This window comes from Schistocerca serialis, chromosome 2 (assembly GCF_023864345.2).
Source record: "Schistocerca serialis cubense isolate TAMUIC-IGC-003099 chromosome 2, iqSchSeri2.2, whole genome shotgun sequence".
NCBI classification, from domain to species: Eukaryota; Metazoa; Arthropoda; class Insecta; order Orthoptera; family Acrididae; genus Schistocerca; species Schistocerca serialis.
Genome location: NC_064639.1, coordinates 517,769,723 through 517,790,939, shown reverse-complemented (window position 1 = coordinate 517,790,939; position 21,217 = coordinate 517,769,723). Strand labels below are relative to the sequence as shown.

Genomic DNA, 21,217 nt, shown 5'->3' with positions numbered 1-21,217 from the left:
AGAAAATACATTTCTCAGTAACGTTTTAGAAAGGACTTGCGATAGTGCAGTAATTTTTCATTGAGGTTAATAGTACTCCACCATAATTCACATAATCCAATAATAGTCCTTGAAATAATCAGTTTTACGCTTTCACCTGACAGCGCTTTTATTATTATTCTCCTGAGTTATTCCGTCAGTCCACTTTAAAGCAGATGTTTCTGTTTTAAATGTTCCATATTTAAATGTAAGACTTTTAAACTCACACACTTCTGTTAAATCATTTCTGAAAAAAGAAGTGGGAAATATCCCTAAAAAGCAGATGTATACACTTTTTGTGTGTCAACTACTTTGGATAAAATTTATAGCCATGTGAGGTCCTTCGTGAAATCAAGACTAAACTCGATTTTAAAATATTTTTACGGTGTTAACAGGAACAACGAGTCTGAACAAATGACATAAACGTTTGTAGCTTCTTTTGCTCGTATATATTTGTAACAGGAAAGATACACCATTGGCTAAGGGGGATAACCCTCTGGGGGACACTGCATTGTCGAAGTTCGTATTTTGCAGGCGGAGAGGCTTACGTGTTCACGTGGAGCGGAGGGCTATGCCAGCTGTGGCGCAGCTGCTCGCAGGGTCTCCCAGCCCTCAGCAGATGAAGGGTGTCCCACAACGCCTCATCTCTCCCATGTCCACTCTCAAAGCCCTTCCCCAATTCCCCAAGTATCCAACCCAAGGTGAGATGCGATCCGTGCCGAGGAGTGCGTTCCACGTGGGAAGATATGACATTAACGGAGCGTCAGGGATACCAGGCGATCTGTATGAGTAATTAGCCTTGCACTGCGTGCGATTCCGTGGTGTCGACTGAATAGCTCTCCAATTGTTGTGGGATCAAAATGGAGAACACAGAAAACAAAACAAAAACTGAGGGACTTGATGGGACCACAAACATCAATTGTCAGGATTGGAACGAATAGAAGCAGTTCCCGCAATTGGATCAGGGAACTGTTCTTGAGAAGTTGAAACAGAACAAGATCAAACCTTTGTCTGGGGCTGAGAGGAGAACATGTCTCGACGAACAAACAGAAAAGGCAAGTAAATAATAGCTACCTAAACATAAAAGGAAGGAATTAAAAGGTGTTGAGCCTGAGATTCCCAAAAAAATACTGTCTCAGAGTGAAGGAAATAATCAGACGCTTTCTGGCTATAAGACAGGGTGAAAGAGAATAAGGGAGGCGTCTAATACTTCCACTTCGCGGGGTAAACGGATCCAGAAAAAGCTGAGGAGGAAATATGGAAACAGCAGTCTCAGTTCTGAAGATGGTGGTTCTCCAACAGCAATACCCACTATACAGGAGGGTCTATTTAAACAAAGTTGCTCTTAACTTTGTCTTTGATGAGATGAGAACAGTGGAGTGGCTTAAGGAGATGTTGCTCAAGATATCTCCGTGGGAGGAGGCGAAGCTGTTGGTCAAGACAGTGACTGACCTCTTCAAGACCGCAAAGGTATCAATTTGGGTACCAAAACTTCTCAAGGATACTCCTCCTCTGAGAAAATAAGGGCGCAGAACCAGAAGGTCTCGACAGAGGATTGGGTGTTAATAAACCAAAACGTTCTGCCGGACGGCCAAACCTTTGAGTCTGCGAAAAATCCCCGACGACAATGCGAGAATAGGGCCGGACATTGAACTTAGGATTCTCGCACGTTGCCGTCAGAATGATCAAAGATACTAGAAGCGACCATGGCGGCAATTTGTCGTCTGCATGTATTGCAGGTAATCCTGCAACACAGTAAAGGGGTAACTGCCACCCTTAGTCGTTTGCTGCGAAGACAGGAGATAGACGTGGCCCTGATCCAGAAAAGTTATGTGAATAAAGGGGACGTTTCACGCCTCGGAGGAACTGGAAGTGAGCTGAGTTATGCTTGAAATCTCAAGAACTCCAGGTCGTGCATTTATATTAAGAAAGGACTTTATTAATGCCGATTGCAGACTTACGTTCAAGGGAAAAAATTGAGCATTTTTGTAGTTGCACTAACAGAACAAAAATACCCTCAAGAATTATGTCCCAGGGACTTGTGACCATTAGAATGAAACAACATGAGGAAGGAAACATGAGTGAAATTGTATTGGCCTCAGCTTACCTTCCTGAAGAGGATAGTACTACCCCTTCCCAGGAAGTGTGGAGACACTGAATGACGAAGTCGGCCTCCTGCCTTCCGTTCAACTAAAACATCCAAGAACAGAAGCTTACCATCCCTCTTCAACTCAATAATAAATCTAACGTTGCAATGGGCACCGTTCATGTGGTCGACGAACTTCTGCAATGCATTTTCATAATGAGATCATATCACAAGATGTCGTCAGCGACCGTAGGAAGTGAGACTAGCCGGCCGTTGTGGCCGAGCGGTTCTAGGCGCATCAGTCTGGAACCGCGCGACCGCTACGGTCGCAGGTTCGAATCCTGCCTCGGGCATGGACGTGTGTGATGTCCTTAGGTTAGTTAGGTTTAAGCAGTTCTAAGTCTAGAGGACTGATGACCTCAGATGTTAAGAACTATATTGCTCAGAGCCATTTGAACCATTTTTTGAAGCAAGACTGATGCAACCTCGAAGGGTTCAGAGTTTCCTTCTCAAAATGCTTCATGAAAAAGTTCGTGTCAGCCGGAGACAGTGGGGATCCCATAGCCATGCCATCCGTCATCTCATAATATTGCTTGCGGCAAAGAAAGTACGTTGTTGCTAAGTCATGGCAGAAAAGCTCGATGATATCGGATGGAAACTGTGAGGGCAAAAGATCCAACTTGTCTTGTACCAGCACTCTAGTAAAAAACGACTCAACATCCAGAATAACCATTACGTCATTTTGGCCTATCTTTATTTTCCTGAGGTCTCAACAAATGACTACGAGTCAACAACGTGATGTTCGCAGTGTCCAGTTCGGATGCTAATAACGGTGCCAGATGTTTTGGTACTCTGTAGATGGGTAAACTGATTGCGCTAACTGTAGGCTTTAGAGGAACATTTTCCTTGTGTATCATCGGCAATCCATAGCTGCTAGGAACTGCCCAACTTGCTTTGGCGCATGAGTCACTCCAGTCTTCTCTGGAACGCTCCGGCGCTGCCATTGCACCTATTAAGCAGAAGTAACGTGGCTTGAAAACCGAAAAAAATTTATTGAAGCATGCCATCTCGAAAGACTTAGAGGGCACAACAATCTTGGTAAGAAATCAGTTTAGCCTTGCAAGGAAGAAAGGGAAGCCTTTATCAAATACAACCTTGCGATCAAGCACGTGAAGCTATCTTCCTGAAACGTGTTCTATGAAGAAATGGAAGACACAACTAGTTGCGCCATACTTCATGAAAGCATCATTAGAATACCAACTAACCCGGAGGAACTCTAAAGAAGCAGGATGGTGGGTATATAAGGTCAGCGAGAGAGAATTTAGATGTGCACCTGAAGACTCATTTCCCTAAGTGCACTCTGGCAGATAACACAGACCAGGAGCCAGTAACTAGAGGCACTGGTTCACAGGCGATGGAAAACTGGGAATATGACAAAAAAGCATTGATTTCAAAAAAATCCTATGGCCGGTGGGAACTTTTCACCATTCAAGTCACCACGCCGATGCGGTATCCACCAAGATCTACTGCAGCAAGCAGGAGAGGATTTAATTAGATTTCGATGTAGATTGTTTAGGGTCAGCCTAGCAGGAGAAATCATTCCTAATGTTTCGAGGACAGAGAGGATTGTTTTCTTTCTGAAGTCAGCAAAAAATGATCATACCAAGGTTAAGGATATAAGATCGACTAGTCTGTCCACCCTTCTTCTAAAAACATCAGAAAAACTGGTTAATATGCATGTTAGAAAGAAGTTAACTGAGGTTACTCTTCATATAAACCAACACGCTTATCAACCCGGTAAGTCATTTGAAACAACACTTCATCACCTGGTTGGGAAGTTGGAAGAAACCTCTACATTTCCAAGAAATAGCTGTCTGCGTCTTCCTAGATATCGAGACAGCTTTTACTAATTTGACCTACGAATCCATGGTTAGAGCTGCAGAGGTGCGTGGCACTGAAACCGCCATATGCAGGTGGAGAAAGACCCTGCTAATATGGGAACCACCTCATCGCGGCCCCTCAGATTTTGTGGTAAGAGGACCCAGTGGATAGCGGTCAAGACCTGAACACAGATCAAGCATGAAAACAAGAAGAAAGTATACTCAACTGCTAAAAGAAAGCAAAATAGAAACAGTGAACGGTACAAGGACATTAAGCGCAATGTAGAACAGTCTTCCATTGCAAGGCTGTTGTGGTTTACTACTTGTCACTGTGTTAGACTGTCAAGCGGGCGAGCAGTATTCAATCCTCCTTCCTCCTCCGTGTTTCTTTCTTTTCTTTTTTTTTTTTTTTTTTTTTTTTGCTTTATTCAAATTTGTGTCTGTGTCGTGGTGTGACATCCGTTTGCGATAGCGAGGTGTAAGGAAGGGACCTATAATCGCAGTTGATTCTGCACAAATACTCTATTACAGCCGAAAGGGGGGTTTTCGAAAGGAAATCGAAAACGTTTGACAACAAAGCGACAAGTCAATCGAATCCTCCACCGGGTAACACGTCTGGTGTGTCACACACAGCATAAATGACAGTACGTGTGTCATATGACAGGAATCTCCTATCGAAGCACCCGACTTGTACGCCGGGTGAGTGAGTTCGTCCTTCTTGCTCGATTTAGGTGTTCATATGAACGTGAATATAATCACTCCCAAGGAAATGATGAAACCGTAAGTTTATCACATAAGTTGCAACAAATGAACGCAAGAGTGTCTTTATTACACTGTTTCTCTGTGCTCTGTCAAAACATATGTTTTTAACGTTTTTGAGGTTGCGTTCCGTTTTGTCAGTTTGACTCTTGTATTCCTTTTTTATAACATAGTCCACACCCGTTTATTTGTTAGTGTCATTTCTGTGAGACGTCTATGTGGTATCTCGCCCGCTCTCACTATGCATCGCGTTTACTTGCGACAGAAACGTATTCTTCCCACATGACTCATATTCTATAACCATTGTATAGTATGAGAACAGCCAAGATTGCAGAAAAATAACAAACATTTCAATGACCAGACGGACAGTTCATAGTGTTGTGAGGAAAAAAAATAAATGGCACGAGGCCGTTTTGAACATGTCACGACCGCTACACAGTCGAGCACCGTGACCACTTTGTTTTCTTTCATTTTGTACTTCATTGATCGTTGCATTTGTTCGCGCCGGACGTCGCATGATAACCGTTCAAGTTCACCGTTGATACATTCCCTCAGTTTTTTTTTTCTTTTTTTATTATAGAGGGGAGCTAATCCTTTGACCGAACACGCTGGGCTACCGTACCAGCATTAACCACGACGCCACTGCTGTTGAGATTCGCTCAATACTGCACTTGCTTAGCTTGGCCCGTTCACTGTTTGTGTTTTGTTTTTTATCACACCTTCCTCCTGGTTTTATGCTTGATCTGTGTTCAGTTTTTGAAGGGCTATCTACTGGGCCATGTTACCACTAAATCTGAGAGGGCTGCGATGGGATGTTTCCCTTGTAAGTAGAAGGAAGGTAGAATCCACCATGAGGAATGAGGAAATGGTGATCAACATCATCAGGGGGTGTCCACGAGGTTTCGTCCCCACTACTGTGGAATCTAGTGGTGAATGAGGTCACTGAAGAATTAAATATTAGAGGCTACTTTTGCCAAGGATACGCAGACGATCTACTCATTATAATACTTGGTAAAATTGCTAGTATTGTTATAGCAATGGTACAATGTGCCCTAGGCACTGTGGAAAACTGGTGCAGAAAATAGACTCTAATGTTCAGTCCTAAGAAAACTGTTGTAGTACTATTTACGAGAAAACGAATCCAGCTCACATACTGGAAACTCAAGCTCCTCAGTGGGGGTAGTGAAGTGTCTAGGGATGACTCAAGATGGTCCCCTCATATTAAAAATTTATATTCCAAAGCAAAAAGTACTCTTATAAGCACCCAGGATTGTGTACTGGATATACACCATTACACTAAGACCTGTGATAATTTATGGGGCTATAATATGGTGTAATAAAGTAGAACAGAGGGCGGCTGCTAATTGTAAAGAGCTTGGCAAGGTGCAGAGATTGGCCTGCTTAGCCGTAACATGTAGAATTAGAAGAACACGTACCGTTGGTATGGAGGCCATGCTGAACGTGACCCCATTACGCCTTTGAATTATATTCATGGCAACGGTATGGACAGGCACGTTAAAAACTGGAAACAACAGCATTCGTTTAGGATATCCAGAATCTCACACCAATATAGTGAGTGTGGTGTATAGGAATGACCAGGTGAAAGCCGGCTGAACATACAATAACTTCTAGCTGCTTCTATCAATCTTCCAGAGTAACAGTTAGAAGGTGGGATCAGTGGAAGACCAAACCACGACACCGTTCAGGACACACAGTCTGGTTTACTGACGGTTTTAAAACAGATAAAGGCGCTGAGGCCTCAGTATTCTGGGTACAGCGTAGATCATGGAGAACAGTCTCTTTAGGGAAGCTGACCACATTGTTCCAGGCGGAAATATCCACTGTCAAAGTGTGCACGAAGGAGAACTGAGTAGGTGCCACAAGGATCGTAGCTTTTAAGTTTATTCAGACAGCCAAGCATCTTGAAATCTTTATCAGACCCTGCAACGAGATCGAAGAGCGTTGCAGAATGCTATGAAGCCTGTGGGAGACTAGCACGAAGTAACAGGACAAACCTGCTTGGGTCCCTGGTCACTCAGAAATCACCGCCAATGAACAAGCTGATAGACTGGCCAGTATAGGCGAATGGCTCCCTTTATTGGACCGGAACCTTTCGTAACCATCACTTAAGCGACGGTAAAATCAAAACTACGTAGCTGCATCGGGAGATAGCAAGTAGAATATTAGACTTCGATCCAGAAACGAAAACATGGTAAGCTAATAATGCTGAAGTCATGTCTCAAACGAAGTTCTGTAATGCTGAACTTGAACAGCAAACAGTTTCAACTGATGGCAGAATTCATGAATTACGTTTTATGCTCCATTGGATGGCTCAAATGGCCCTGAGCACTATGCGACTCAACTTCTGAGGTCATCAGTTGCCTAGAACTTAGAACTAATTAAACCTAACTAACCTAAGGACATCACACACATCCATGCCCGAGGCACTCGAACCTGCGACCGTAGCGGTCGCTCGGCTCCAGACTGTAGCGCCTAGAACCGCACGGCCACTCCGGCCGGCTGCTCCATTGCACAGATGGACATTGGTGAGTACAGTGTGAAAAATCCGAAAGCAGACACATTCCAAGAATCGTTAGAATCATCCAGGCAAGAGGAGAGAGCGTTATAGTGCATGGAATGTTTTAATGGCATTCTTTGAGTGATCTCATCATTCTGGACGGCACAACGGATCGACAAAAGAACGCATCTACCCTTTGGGAACATGTCCACGCCTACATGCAGTTTGTTTTTGCTCGGAACAATGGCGTCTACCAGCAGAACAATGCAACTTTTCACACAGCTCACAGTGTATGTGCATAGTCTAAAGGGCACCAGGACGAGTTTACTGCACTGGGGATATTGAGTGTATGATTCAAAACTGCCAAGCTTGTCAGATGCAGCAGCCACCACCACCCAAAGCCAATACCTAGCCAGCCGCTGGACCGAGTACTTGTCAATTATGTGGATGCATCCCATGGTGCCATGTGGCGGTTTTTAATAGATATGTACTTTCATTTTGCATATATCATTGAAATGCAACAAGCCACAAATAAGAATACAATAAAGGCCTTGGTCACTGTTTTCTCTATTAAAGGAGCCCCATGATCACTTACTTGTCACTAAAAATGGACTACAGTGTGCACCTACTGGTTTTCAACGGTTTTACACCCGAAATAGAATCCAGCATATTACTGCATCCCCTTTTCACTCTGACTCTAACAGCATCACTGAACATGAGGACTTCAAGAAAAAACTACACGCGATGGGTATAGAGGAAGAAGCGCCTAGGTGTAGAATTTGTGGTGCGGAGAATGAAACTGCACCACATCCAATCTTCCAATACAGAGCTCTGGACGACAAAAGACACAGAATATTCGGGTCGGTACAGCCTGGAGAAATCATGTCTAATAAGGAACTAGTAAATTGTATCTTACTGCTTCTTAAGGCTATCAGTTGACTTCAGTAGAAGCACACGAAGCGGAACCACACAACGAACTCAGTGTCGGCGTGGGCACCAATGGGTTACGATCACTGTTATTTTTCTCTCCCTGCATTAATCAAATCAAAATCAAGGGTGGTGACAGTAAATTCCAAACATTAAGTTTTAGCCCCAGTTCTGTTACCGTAAATGCCATCTGTCCCATAGTCCGTAGCATCACGGCATAACATAACTGAGTCTTTGTCTAGTACCTTCCGCCGCGGAAGTCGAACACGCGGCAGAACAAATGGACGTGGTCAGCCCATAGAGGGCTCCGCCTCCCCGCCGGCTATTCCGCGCAGCGGCTCTCGCGCAGCGAGGGCGCCACCGCTAAGCCACGTGCAGACAGCGGCCAATAGCCGCTCCCTCCAGTTTCGTATATAGGGACACGCTCTGCCCTAGTCCAGCCGATCTCCGGCGGTAATTCGGTTGAATACCGCCCTTCGATTGTGCTATTCCGGTACCAATCGAAGCGATAGGTGATGCAGGTTCCAGCCAGCCAGCCAGCCAGCCCGTCGGCGTGCAGCAGTCCAGCCAGCAACAGTCCAGCCAGCAGCGGTCCCCGCCAGCAGCCAGCAGCGGTCCCCGCCAGCAGCCAGCAGCGGTCCCCGCCAGCAGCCAGTGGCGGTCCCCGCCAGCAGCCAGCAGCGGTCCCCGCCAGCAGCCAGCAGCCAGCGGCCAGCAGCGGTCCCCGCCAGCGGTCGCAGCCACCAGCGGTCGCAGCCAGCAGCCAGCAGCCAGCAGTGGTCCTAGCTGCCTCCCCCACCGCCAGCGGCAGCACCACCACCACCACCACCACCACCACCACCACCACCACCACCACCACCACAACCACCAGCAGCAGCGGAGGCGTCCTCACCGGCCAGCCAGCCGGGTCACACCCCCCCCCCCCCGCCAGCGGCAGCAGAGTGGGGCTTCGGCCCCAGTCTTCTTCGTCCTTCGTCATTCTCCGTCCCTTTCTACTCTGTATTTCTCATCGCCCTGCCCGTCTCTCGTTTGCTTCTTTGTCTTGTCCTGTTTTTTTTCCCCCTTCTCATAATGTCAACCCCCACCACCTCTTCTACAGCCGCCACCACTGCCATCATATACACCTCCCCCTCCGCCGCTGCCACCACTATCACGTGGTGTGCCGCATCACTCCCCCCTCAGTCCATCCCCCCTCCTCACTCTCTCGTCTCCCTCCCTATTTGTCGCCCCATCCCTGGCTCCTCCCTCCCACGCCTCCTCTGATCCCTTCCCTCCACTCCCTCCCTTTGCTTCTTCCATTTCTCCGGCCCCCACTCGGGTGGTCGCCCGGACGGCTACGACGCACGCTCCACTCTCCCCTTCACCTTCATCGTCATTGTCTTCACCGTCGCCTTTGCCATCGCCCTCACCATCTCCGGCGCCGCCTCCCGCACCGGTACCTGCCACTCCCCACCACATTCCAGTCGCTCCCATCCCCCACACCTCCTCCGCCGCCGTCAAGCGCCCCAGTGGCACCCCTGCCTCCTCTACTCCCAAAAAGGCTCCGCCTCGTCCCCCTTCCCCCACCCATGATGCCATGAATGTCTCCCCACCTGTCTCTGCCCCCTCCTCCTCCTCCTCTACCCCCTCCTCCTACCGCTACCTCCACTCCTGTCCTGATCCCTCCCTTCTTGAAGCCCTAAACCTCACCCCCCTCTGCCCCCTCCTCCTCCTCTACCCCCTCCTCCTACCGCTACCCTCTACTGTCCTGATCCCTCCCTTCTTGAAGCCCGGAACCTCACCCTCTTCCTGCGCCAGAATTTTCCTGGTGCCCCCATCTCCCTCCTCACTCCTCGCCATGATTCAGTGCTCATCTCCACACAGACCTCCTTTCCCACATCCCTGTCACCCGTTTTGGCCCTAATGCCTCCCTCACCCCTGCTCCTTCCCCGCCTCTCTCCCGCCAACCCCAACCCCCATGTCGCCCGCTGACCCTCACCGCCGTGATCACTCGGCTAAGTCCGACGATCATGGAGGAGGAGGTGTTGGTGAAGCTTCAGGCACATCCCCATCTGGAGGTGCATGCGGTTCATCGCATCCACAACACTGCCAGCCCCACCCGCCTTATGCGGGTCTTTTCTGAGCATGCCCCCTCCATAGACCGTCTTCTGAAGGAGGGTGCCCTCCTTTTTAACCAACGTTATAAAGTTGACCCCTCCCGTTCCCCTCCTCAATCCCTCTGCTGCCAAAGGTGCTTGCGGTATAATGCACATCCGACATCTGAGTGCCGTGAAGCCCCCACCTGCCCGCACTGTAGGCAAGCCCACTTTTTGCAGCAGTGCCCCAATATCCAGTCCCCCCCCCCCTCCTGTAATACCTGTAACCTCCCTCATCCTACATACTCCCAAAAATGTAAGGCCCGACCCCCTCCTACCACTCCTGAACTCACCGTTCCTGTCCGCCCTCTGGATGCCCCCACCCCTCCCGGCAATTCCCTTCGCCCGCCCCCTACCGCTGAGGACATCATTAGATTCCTCACCATCATCCTTCAGAATGTTCATCCTTTTCAGCGCCCGCACACCTCCAACAGATATCCCTCGCCACCTGTTCCGTTTTCCAACTAAAAATGTACGCCACTTACTCCAATAACCAGGCCCATTTCACCTTCTCCCGTCTTGACACCCTCGTTTAAATCCCTGTCATGGCACGACAGCACCGTATCCTTTTCAACCACATCTGCTCCCTTCCCACCAACAAGAACCTCTTCCTGCACACCCTTGCCACCCACCACGTGGATGCCTTCCGCCTCAATGAAACCTTCCTCCAACCCCACCACACTGTCCACACTTCGCCCTACCTCCTCCACCACTCCGATAATCCCCTCCTGATTGCGCATGGTGGAGTAGCCATTGGTCACCACTGCCAGATCCCCAGTCGGCTCCAACCTCTCCCTCCTGACCCCACCGAACACCTGATCCTTAGTCTCTTCTTCCCCAGCCTTACCGTTACCTGCGCCACCATCTATGTTCGCCCTAACGCCCCTATTCCCTTCGACTTCCTCTCCCACATTGACTGTACCTTCTCCTCCTATGTGACCGCCGCCGACCTCAACATCCATATTCGTTCTGCCGCTCAGCTACGGCGGTGGCATCGGTTCCTCTCCTACCTCCAAGGCGACCTCATCCCCATCCCCCAGCACACCCGTCCCGAATCCAACTCCACTCCCAATGTTATCCTTTCCTCCCCCAACCTCCTTGGCCGCATAATGGTGGATGTCCTGGAGCCTATTGGTAGCGACCATCTCCCTGTCCTCCTCACCATTTCAGACGGTCGTCGCCCCCGCCCCGACCCTCGCAATAACCCTGCCCCTAAGTATGTCGATGACTATTCCCATGCCAACTGGAATGCCTACCGGGATACCCTTTCCACCCAGGTCGATAGCCACCCCTTCACCTACCACCACCCTGATGATGTCACCTATGCCGCCTCCTTTCTCCAGCAGACCTTGTCTGAGGCCGTGGAGGCCCACGTCCCTACTGTCGTCATCCACTCCCACTGTCCTACCTTACCCCCACAGGCCGTCCTCCTCCTCCGTGAATCCTGCCGTCTCTACCGTGCCTTCCTCCGCACATGTGATCCGGACACACTATGATGCCACCGGCAACTCCAGCGACACATTCGTAATTTGCTCGCGGCTAAGAAACGCCGGGACTGGCGATAGACACGCACCCGTTTAAATGCTACCCTGCTTATCAACTCGTCCAAGTTCTGGTCAGCCTTCCATCGCCTTACCGGAACTAAACCCTCCCCCTACTATCCTCTTCTCCATTATGATCACCCCTTCCCTGACTCCCTTAGTAAAGCCAATCACTTTGCCTCCTACCTCTCTGATGTTTTCTCCATCCCCGATGATCCCCAGTTCGATTACTCCCTCTTCCCGGATGTCTGCGATCGAACTGACACCTCTGTCCCTCCCCTCGCACCTGGTTTCCAGTACTTGGACAACATTGCACACACGAAACTCAATGCCGCTATCACTACACAGGCTCTCATTGCTACACTCCGCACAAAACGCAACGCCGCTCCTGGTCATGATCGTGTCACCTACCTTCGTGAAGCTCCTGTCTCTTTCCTCTCCACCCTGGCCAGGCTCTACAATGTAGTCCTGTCCACCAATTACTACCCCAACCTGTGGAAAACCTACCATATCCTGATGTTCCTTAAACCTGGCAAACCGCCGTCTGCCGTCTCCTCCTGCCATCCCATCAGCCTTACTTCAGTGTTCAGCAAGGTCCTGGAATCTATCCTCACCCGCCGCATCCACCAGCATCTCCGCCAGCACCGCCTCCTTCCCATTACCCAGTGTGGCTTTCAGTCGTCCTTCTCTTCCATTGTTCTTCTCCTTCACCTCACTCATCTCCTTTCCGACCAGCTTAATTCCCGTCGCTCTGCAATCTTCCTGTCCCTGGACCTCGAACGAGCTTATGACCGCGTATGGCATTCTGGTCTCCTCTTCAAGCTCCAAACCTTCACCCTTCCCATTAATTACGTCCGTCTGATCGGCTCCTTTCTCTCCCACTGTCCTTCCTACGTCACCATCCATAACACCGATTCCTACACCTTTTTCCCCTCTGCCGGTGTGCCTCAAGGCTCCGTCCTCTCCCCCCCTCTGTACCTTTTGTATATGGCGGACATGCCACCGCCGTCACCCCCCGTCCACCTTCTCCAGTTTGCCAATGACACCGCCTTCCTTGCCCTTGCCCCCACCCTGCAGCGCTCCCAACACCTTCTCCAATCCCATCTTGACTGGTTCACCACTTGGTGCAACCAGTGGTTGCTCAAGGTCAATCCCTCCAAAACCCAGGCGATCATTGTAGGCAAAACCACCCCTTCCTTCCGCCTCCTTGATTTTTATCTCACCATCTATGGCCGTCCTATCGCCCTCACTCCCACTCTTAAGTACCTTGGCGTCACCCTCGACCGTCGCCTCTCCTGGACTCCCCATCTCCGGACAATCCAAGCCAAGGCAGGCTCCCGTCTCCTCAAGCTCCTTTCCGGCTGTATGTGGGGTCTGGACCCCTCCACCATCCTCCACACCTATATATCCCTCATCCGCCCTATCCTTTGTTACGCCCATCCGGCCTGGATCTCCGCCCCCCCCTACCTTTTATAAATCCCTCCAAATCCTTGAACACCATGCTCTCCACCTCACCTATCGCATCCGTCTCCCCTCCCCCATGCGGATCCTAAACGATCTCATCCCCTTCCCCCACCTCCTCCTTTTCCTTGAAAGGATACGGATCCTGTACACCTCCCGCAAACTCGATCCTCCTCATCCACTTGTGTCACCCTTCCTCTCCCACCCCCACCCACTGCCGCGCCTGTATTCCCACGACCCATCCGGTCTCCATCTCTCCACCCTCCTTACCCTCTCCCTAGGTGGCTTCCACCAGCTCCCTCTCCCTGATGATGTCCACCTCCCCTCCATCTACCCCTCCTATCAACTTTGATCCTCCCCTGCCACTTCCTGTGTCCTTTCCTTTAGGCACCCTCCCTCCCTTCCTTTTCCTTTTACCCTGTCCCCTCCCTCCACCCCTCTTCCCCCGGGCTTCCCCTCCCCCTTCCTCCCTTCCCCCTGTCTCCCCTGCGCATGGCATCTGCTCTCCCCTCTCCCTTTCCCACCCCCCTCCTCCTTTCTTGGCAGGTCCCCGGACTCGTACACAGTTCGTGAACATTCGCGCGCCGGAGATCAACGCCTCGTGTTCTGTGTGTGCCGTCGTTTTGTGCTTAATTGGTTCAGTGTTATTCGTTTTGTGCACCTACGTTCACGTGTGACAATTTTCGTTTCTGTCCGTGTCCAAGTGTCTGAACAATTTTATCTTGGACTCTACGCCCGTGAACGGCACCTTGTATTTTAAAAAGTGTTTGTCTCCGTTTATATTTCCACCATCTTTTTTCTCTAATTGTCTTCATTGTATCTTTGTGTTTCTCTGCGGCCAAAGAGCGGCGTAGTATGCTGCTGCAGGCCTGCCTGTATACAGGTTTCGAAATGACAATAAAGAAAACAAAAAAAAACCTAGTCCAGCCAGTCTGGTGCTCGCTCTGGATTTCGTTTCTATCTCGGCGGTACTGCGTTCTGGTCGTTGCTCGTTGTTGACATTTGCCTGGCTCTGGTTCCGAGTGGATTTATGTTTGGTATTTGGTGTTGTGGTTTCCACAAGCCTCCGTTGCTTATCTCTCCCTTGTTGTGTCGCTCATAGTCGGTCGTGGTCGGCTATTGTCAGTTGTCGTTGGTCTGTCGTCCGACTCGTCCTGTGTTTACCTGGTGGTGCATGCTCCACCGCCGGCGGCTTCCCTGCCTGGCGGCCCCGCTCTGCAGCCCAAGGCGTTCCCGCTGTTGGTTGTGGTTACAACACTTTGTCTCTGTGTATCTTTGTAAACATTTGGTCCGTATTACCTCTGGTAGGACCTTTATCTGTTCTATGCATATTTGGAAACAACCCGTGAGAACCATTCTTTGCAAAAGTTCTGTATGAGTCAAGAATTAATTCACGTGCAACAATACAGAATCTGAGAAATCTCGGGTACGTTGGACGTCACGGAAATGTTGAAGAATCTGACATGACGAGCTCTTGAAGTAAATTGATGGAGGCGGCTCTTGAAGATACGTGCAAATTATTCTGGTAAAGGAGCCCCGACGTACCGTTCAAGTAGAGCTTCTGAAGACAATATTGGACTATTTGCAGGTCGCTCAGTGGTATTCAAACAGTCATTCCTCCTGCACTCCTTACGCAGCTGGAACTGGAAGGAAATCCTCTTTACAGCTACGGTGTTATTTAATTTTTAGTTCATTCTAGCAAAGCTGGATGGTCATTCTTTCGGGAACAGATACTACCGTCATATATAATGTCAGTCGAGTTTATTAATGACGAAAGTAATATTCATACTGAATGATACCCACAAACTTCGTTTGGTAAAGTTTACACAATGCTGAGAAACTGAAAGAACAGGCGAAGTACCGTAGAAGTACTATGTTTCAAAACATCAATGTACATTTGCTCTAGAAAAGACAGTATACACACAGAAACACAACGTTCAATACTTAGAAAGCAGCATATATAACTTTTATTGGCTCATGTCCGTGATCAGCAGCACGTCTTATACTGATTCATAAACACGTGCGGAGGACATTTCCCTAAATCACTCATATAACTGTATAATTATATGAAGGTTTGAGTAAACATACAAATTTTAGATATGATATACTTGTGAATCGAGGTGTGCTTAACATCTAGATACCTGCATTAACAAGTACACTACTGGCCATTAAAATTGGTACACCAAGAAGAAATGCAGATGATAAACGGGTATTCATTGGACAAATATCTTATACTAGAACTGACATGTGATTACATTTTCACGCAATTTGGGTGCATAGATCCTGAGAAATCAGTACCCAGAACAACCACCTCTGACCGTAATAACGGCCTTGATACGCCTGGGCATTGAGTCAAACAGAGCTTGGATGGCGTGTACAGGTACAGATGCCCATGCAGCTTCAACACGATACCACAGTTCATCGCCGGCCGCGGTGGTCTCGCGGTTCTAGGCGCTCAGTCCGGAACCGAGCGACTGCTACTGTCGCAGGTTCGAATCCTGCCTCGGGCATGGATGTGTGTGATGTCCTTAGGTTAGTTAGGTTTAAGTAGTTCTAAGTTCTAGGGGACTGATGACCATAGCTGTTAAGTCCCATAGTGCTCAGAACCATTTGAACCACAGTTCATCAAGAGTAGTGACTGGCGTATTGTGACGAGCCAGTTGCCCGGCCACCATTGACCAGACGTATTCAGTTGGTGAGAGATCTGGAGAACGTGCTGGCCAGGGCAGCAGTCGAACATTTTCTGTATCCAGAAAGGCACCTACAGGACCTGCAACATGCGGTCGTGCATTATCCTGCTGAAATGTAGGGTTTCGAAGGGATCGAATGAAGGGTAGAGCCTTGGGTCGTAACACATCTGAAATGTAACGTCCACTGTTCAAAGTGCCGTCATTGCGAACAAGGGGTGAACGAGACGTGTAACCAATGGCACCCCATACCATCACGCCGGGTGATACGCCAGTATGGCGATGACGAATACACGCTTCCAATGTGCGTTCACCGCGATGTCGCCAAACATGGATGCGACCATCATGATGCTGTAAACAGAGCCTGGATTCATCCGAAAAAATGACGTTTTGCCATTCGTGCGCCCAGGTTCGTCGTTGAGTACTTCATCACAGGCGCTCCTGCCTGTGATGCAGCGTCAAGGGTAACCGCAGCCATGGTCTCCGATCTGATAGTCCATGCTGCTGCAAACGTCGTCGAACTGTTTGTGCAGATGGTTGTTGTCTTGCAAACGTCCCCATCTGTTGACTCAGGGATCGAGACGTGGCTGCACGATCCGTTACAGCCATGCGGATAAGATGCCTGTCATCTCGACTGCTAGTGATACGAGGCCGTTAGGATCCAGCACGGCGTTCCGTATTACCCTCCTGAACCCACCGATTCCATATTCTGCTAACAGTCATTGGATCTCGACCAACGCGAGCAGCAATGTCGCGATACGATAAACCGCAATCGCGATAGGCTACAATCCGACCTTTATCAAAGTCGGAAACGTGATGGTACGCATTTCTCCTCCTTACACGAGGCATCACAACAACGTTTCACCAGGCAACGCCGGTCAACTGATGTTTGTGTATGAGAAATCGGTTGGAAACTTTCCTCATGTCAGCACATTGCAGGTGTCGCCACCGGCGCCAACCTCGTGTGAATGCTCTGAAAGGTAATCATTTGCATATCACAGCATCTTCTTCCTGTCGGTTAAATTTCGCGTCTGTAGCACATCATCTTCGTGGTGTAGCAATTTTAATGGCCAGTAGTGTACATAATATCCTAAATTAATATGTTCATTAAAATCTTCATATAATTAAATAATTAAATGACTTATTGGTCTGTGCTGCGAAAGCAGTATACAGTGTACCCCAGGAAGTGTGGTCGATATTCAGGAAAATGACAGAAACGATCGTTCGAAGCAAAAAAAGTCTAGTAAACATGGGCTCTAAAATGCATGGATTCCGTTCCCAGAAGTTTCAGTGATGTTTCCTTCGTGGGAGGACTGATACGGGGTGCACTCAGTCTCGCGAGGTCAATTAAGGAGCTACTCGATCGATCTGTTGCGGTTCCAAGGACAAGAAACCCGATTCCAACCGGGAGAGCGTGTGCTGACCACACGGCCGTCCACACCACATCCAGGGACCCCATTGTCAGAGGATGACACGATGGTCGCTCGGGCTTGATTGACTCGTTCAGAGTCAGAACGCGGAACTTTACCCTTTTTCACCCTGAAACTTGCAGCAGAAAAAATTTGTTTCACAGTATCGTAGATGGAGAAGGGCTCATGGCTCTTAAGGTATGCATAGTAGGGCCCACGTATACTAGACATTTTTGCTTCGAATTATGGTTGTTGTCATATCCCTTATATTGCCAATTCTCCCGGGACGTCACGTACATCATGCTGCCGATGATGAGCGTGCACCCGATGGATATCTTCTGTGCACTTTGGTATAAGGAACCACGGTCTCCGCCCGCCCAGCACAGAGTTACTGCATTTCGTTCGGCTTCTTGCCAGCATTGTAGGTGTATTGCCCAGAAAATTGCGAACAGCAGTTTAAGTATCGACGGTAGGCCTAAACGCTGTGTTTCTTGCTTCCATTCGCTCTCGGTGCCTGCTGTTGACGCAGCTGCATGGACAGGTACACTGACTGAGTTTGCTGACATGCACTTCGTGTATGGATGGGGTCGCTAAATGCAATGGAAAGAGCGGCACAACGACGCTGTGCTGGACGGTTCCCGCAGCGACGGCAGCCACGTCACAGTACAGTGTTTCGTCTGAGGTTCGTTACATTATTCTTTGTTGTGCGTTGTGTGGTGTACCTGTTGATTATTGAGTCATGTTACAGTAGTGTTTTTTCTGACTTCTTAGTCTTTACTGTAAAGTTTGCTTTGTCTTCGTTTCACTGCAAAAGTTCTATGAGGACTTGATTTTTTTCTTTCCAGGCCAAATATCTGAAAACGAAACATGGCTTGGGTTTTACAATACGTATACAAAAAAAATTAGCAAATCCTTGGCCTGAATACAAACATGAATTGATGAAACAATTTTCATTTAATAACCTTTTTTAGCAGTGAGAAAGTCAGCGCTGCTGTAGGAGAAAAATGGAGTTGTTTCTTTATTTTCTTTGAAATTAAGAAAGGAAATAATCATGCATGAAGTAAAACGTTCTATGTACCGCTTCCTAAACATTGTTTAATGTGTCTGCATGCACACTCGAAACCAAAAAAAAACAGAAACGCCGCATCGTCAAGAAATCATCCGAATGAGTCGGAAATCGGTAAATACGATGTCCTTTTACGGACAAACAAATGATTACGATTTCAGAAAAACTGGATGATCTATTCACGAGAAAAAGCTTTACAAACTGAGCAAGTCAATAACATGCTACAGTTTCATTGATTGACGTAGAATTGTCTTCAGCGATGAGCCCCTCTTCAAAATGACCCCGATGACCAGTGAAGACGTATCCGGAAACATGGCTCACAGCGGTGAGATGCCAGCTTGACTGTAGCCAACCAGATGACTCGACATACAGGAGTGATAGTCTGGGGTAACATTTCATTTCATGGCAGGACCCTTTGGTTGTCTCCCGCAGCGTCCTTACAGCCAAGCGGTACCTCGACGATATTCTACGCCCCGTTGTTTTGCCCTTAATGAAGCGCCACCCTGGTCTTCAACGACACAATGCCTGCCCGCACACGGTGAGAGCTTCTACTGCTTATCCTCATGCTTACCAAAGGCTGTCGCCAGATCTCTGTCGAACTGAGAACGTTTGGAGCATTATGGGTAGGGCCTTCCAACCATCCTGACATTTTGACGATCTTACGCGCCAATTGGACAGAATTTCTTACGATATCCCTCAGGAGGACAGCCAACAACTCTGTCAATCAATGCCAAGCCGAATAACTGTTTGCTTAAGGTCCAGAGGCAGATCAATACGTAATTGATTTTCTCAGTTTGTGAAGCTCTTTCTCTTGAATAAATCGTCCAGTTTTTCTCAAATTTTAATCATTTGTTTGTCTGTACATGCACATCACATCTATCGATTTCCTTCCCATTCGGATATTCCTTCGTGGTGCGTCGTTTCTTTTCGTTTTTCCCCTTAGAGTGCTACACGCGAATGTTGAAAATTAGGTGGAATTATAAAGTAAGGAACGAGGAGGTTCTGCACAGAATCGGAGAGGAACGGAATTTGTGGAAAACGCTGACAAGGAGAATTGACAGGACGATAGGACATACGTTAAGACATCAGGGAATGACTTTCATGGTACTAGAGTGAGCGGTAGAGGGTAAAAACTGTAGAGGACGACAGAGACTGGAATACATCCAGCAAATAATTGAGGACGTAGGTTATAAGTTCTACTCTGAGATGAAGAGGCTGGCACAGGAGAAGAATTCTTGGCGGGCCGCACCAAACCAGTCAGAAGACTGATGACCCAAAAAAAAGGAGGGCACATATTTTATAAGAAAAATAATGCCGATATTTTGAAACGTTTAACGTACACTTTTCTTTCAGTTTTTTTTCTTTTTTTTCGATTCGCAGCAGCTTACCATGCAAACTTGGTCAATTTATGGATTTTGCTTTGGTCATTAGCAAACTTTATCAATAATAGTTCCTTAATTCTGACACCATATTACGACTTTTTATATCACAGAAGGTATCTCATAACCTCATCTTCATCATTCGGCACTGGACTAAGCGAAGTGATGTAGCGTAGACGTTTCGTCCAGTTTTCTGATGACGTCGCCCACCACTCGCCCACTGACGTCCAGTGTCAAGCGTACTGAAGATTCGCTCCTACACCGCTGATGCGTGCCCACAGATGCTAGCTCAATCATTGACACTGCCGGCGTATTCACTGAGCAGCGTCAAGTACGTAGCACTTTCAGTGTGGAGCCCTCTCACAATAAATACATTTTGTTTCTAGTCGATGAGCATAAAACCTGTCATTGGTCATTATCGACCGAAATCGATAGCTTAGCAATAATTTTTGTGTTCGTGAACTACGATCAAAGAAACAAATTCTCTTCTTCCTGATCACTGTCTTCATTCACGACGATCTCACACCTTGTAAACATAAATACACAATTGCCCAATAAAACTACGACAGCATGCTAATAAATAAAGAAATTTATGTTATTGCGCCTATACATTGTAGCAGGAAGAGAACATGATTAAATTTGTAGGTGTTCGGTGGTATACAGGGTACGAAATTTAGTACAGAAAGCTGACACCTCTGGTAGCAACAGAGCTTTTATCCCGGCTGGGCATAATGTCGAAGAGAGCCTGTATGTTACATACAGTTACGTCAATCCGCGTTGCTTCTGTTCTACGACAGGCTTCAGTAGTCGTAGTGCCCAGAGAGTTGTTGCGTGCCAGTCTGTCATTCGTCCCACAACTGAATGTTTCAGTCAGTGAGAGATGCTGGGAACATGATCAACGTATTGGCCAAGCCAGTCATCGAACGCCCTCTGTACAGTTGTTGTTTAGAACAGCATGCACATCATGCGGTCGTACGTAATCGTGTTAAAAGATAACATGAGAGAGACCTCGAAGATAGTGTACACCCACTGACCTTAACATGTCAGAAATGTAACTACTGGTGTTCAAACTACCGGTCATGTGAACCAGCAGTGTATACCCAATGACAGGTCATATTATCACACCAGGTGCTGGGCGCGTATAACGATGACAAATGCAACCTGGCTACATTCGTCCTACTCGGAACCATGACACGCGTATACTCTCATGGTGACGCTATTCGAAGGAGTCCGCAGCAATGGTCGTTGCGCAGTCAGTGCTCCACACGTCGTCGCACCCTCTGTGTTGACACTTGTCTTGCTGCAAGCAGGCTCATTTCCTGACTCAAGGTACTTGACGAGGCTGTACGAT

At 48.2% G+C, this 21,217-nt stretch overlaps 1 protein-coding gene across 1 annotated transcript in view; it reads right to left on the bottom strand.

The window, feature by feature from the left end:
- LOC126457490 (phenoloxidase 1-like) overlaps positions 1–21,217 on the bottom strand; it is a 196,304-nt gene that overhangs the window by 46,052 nt on the left and 129,035 nt on the right. The window lies entirely within an intron of this gene.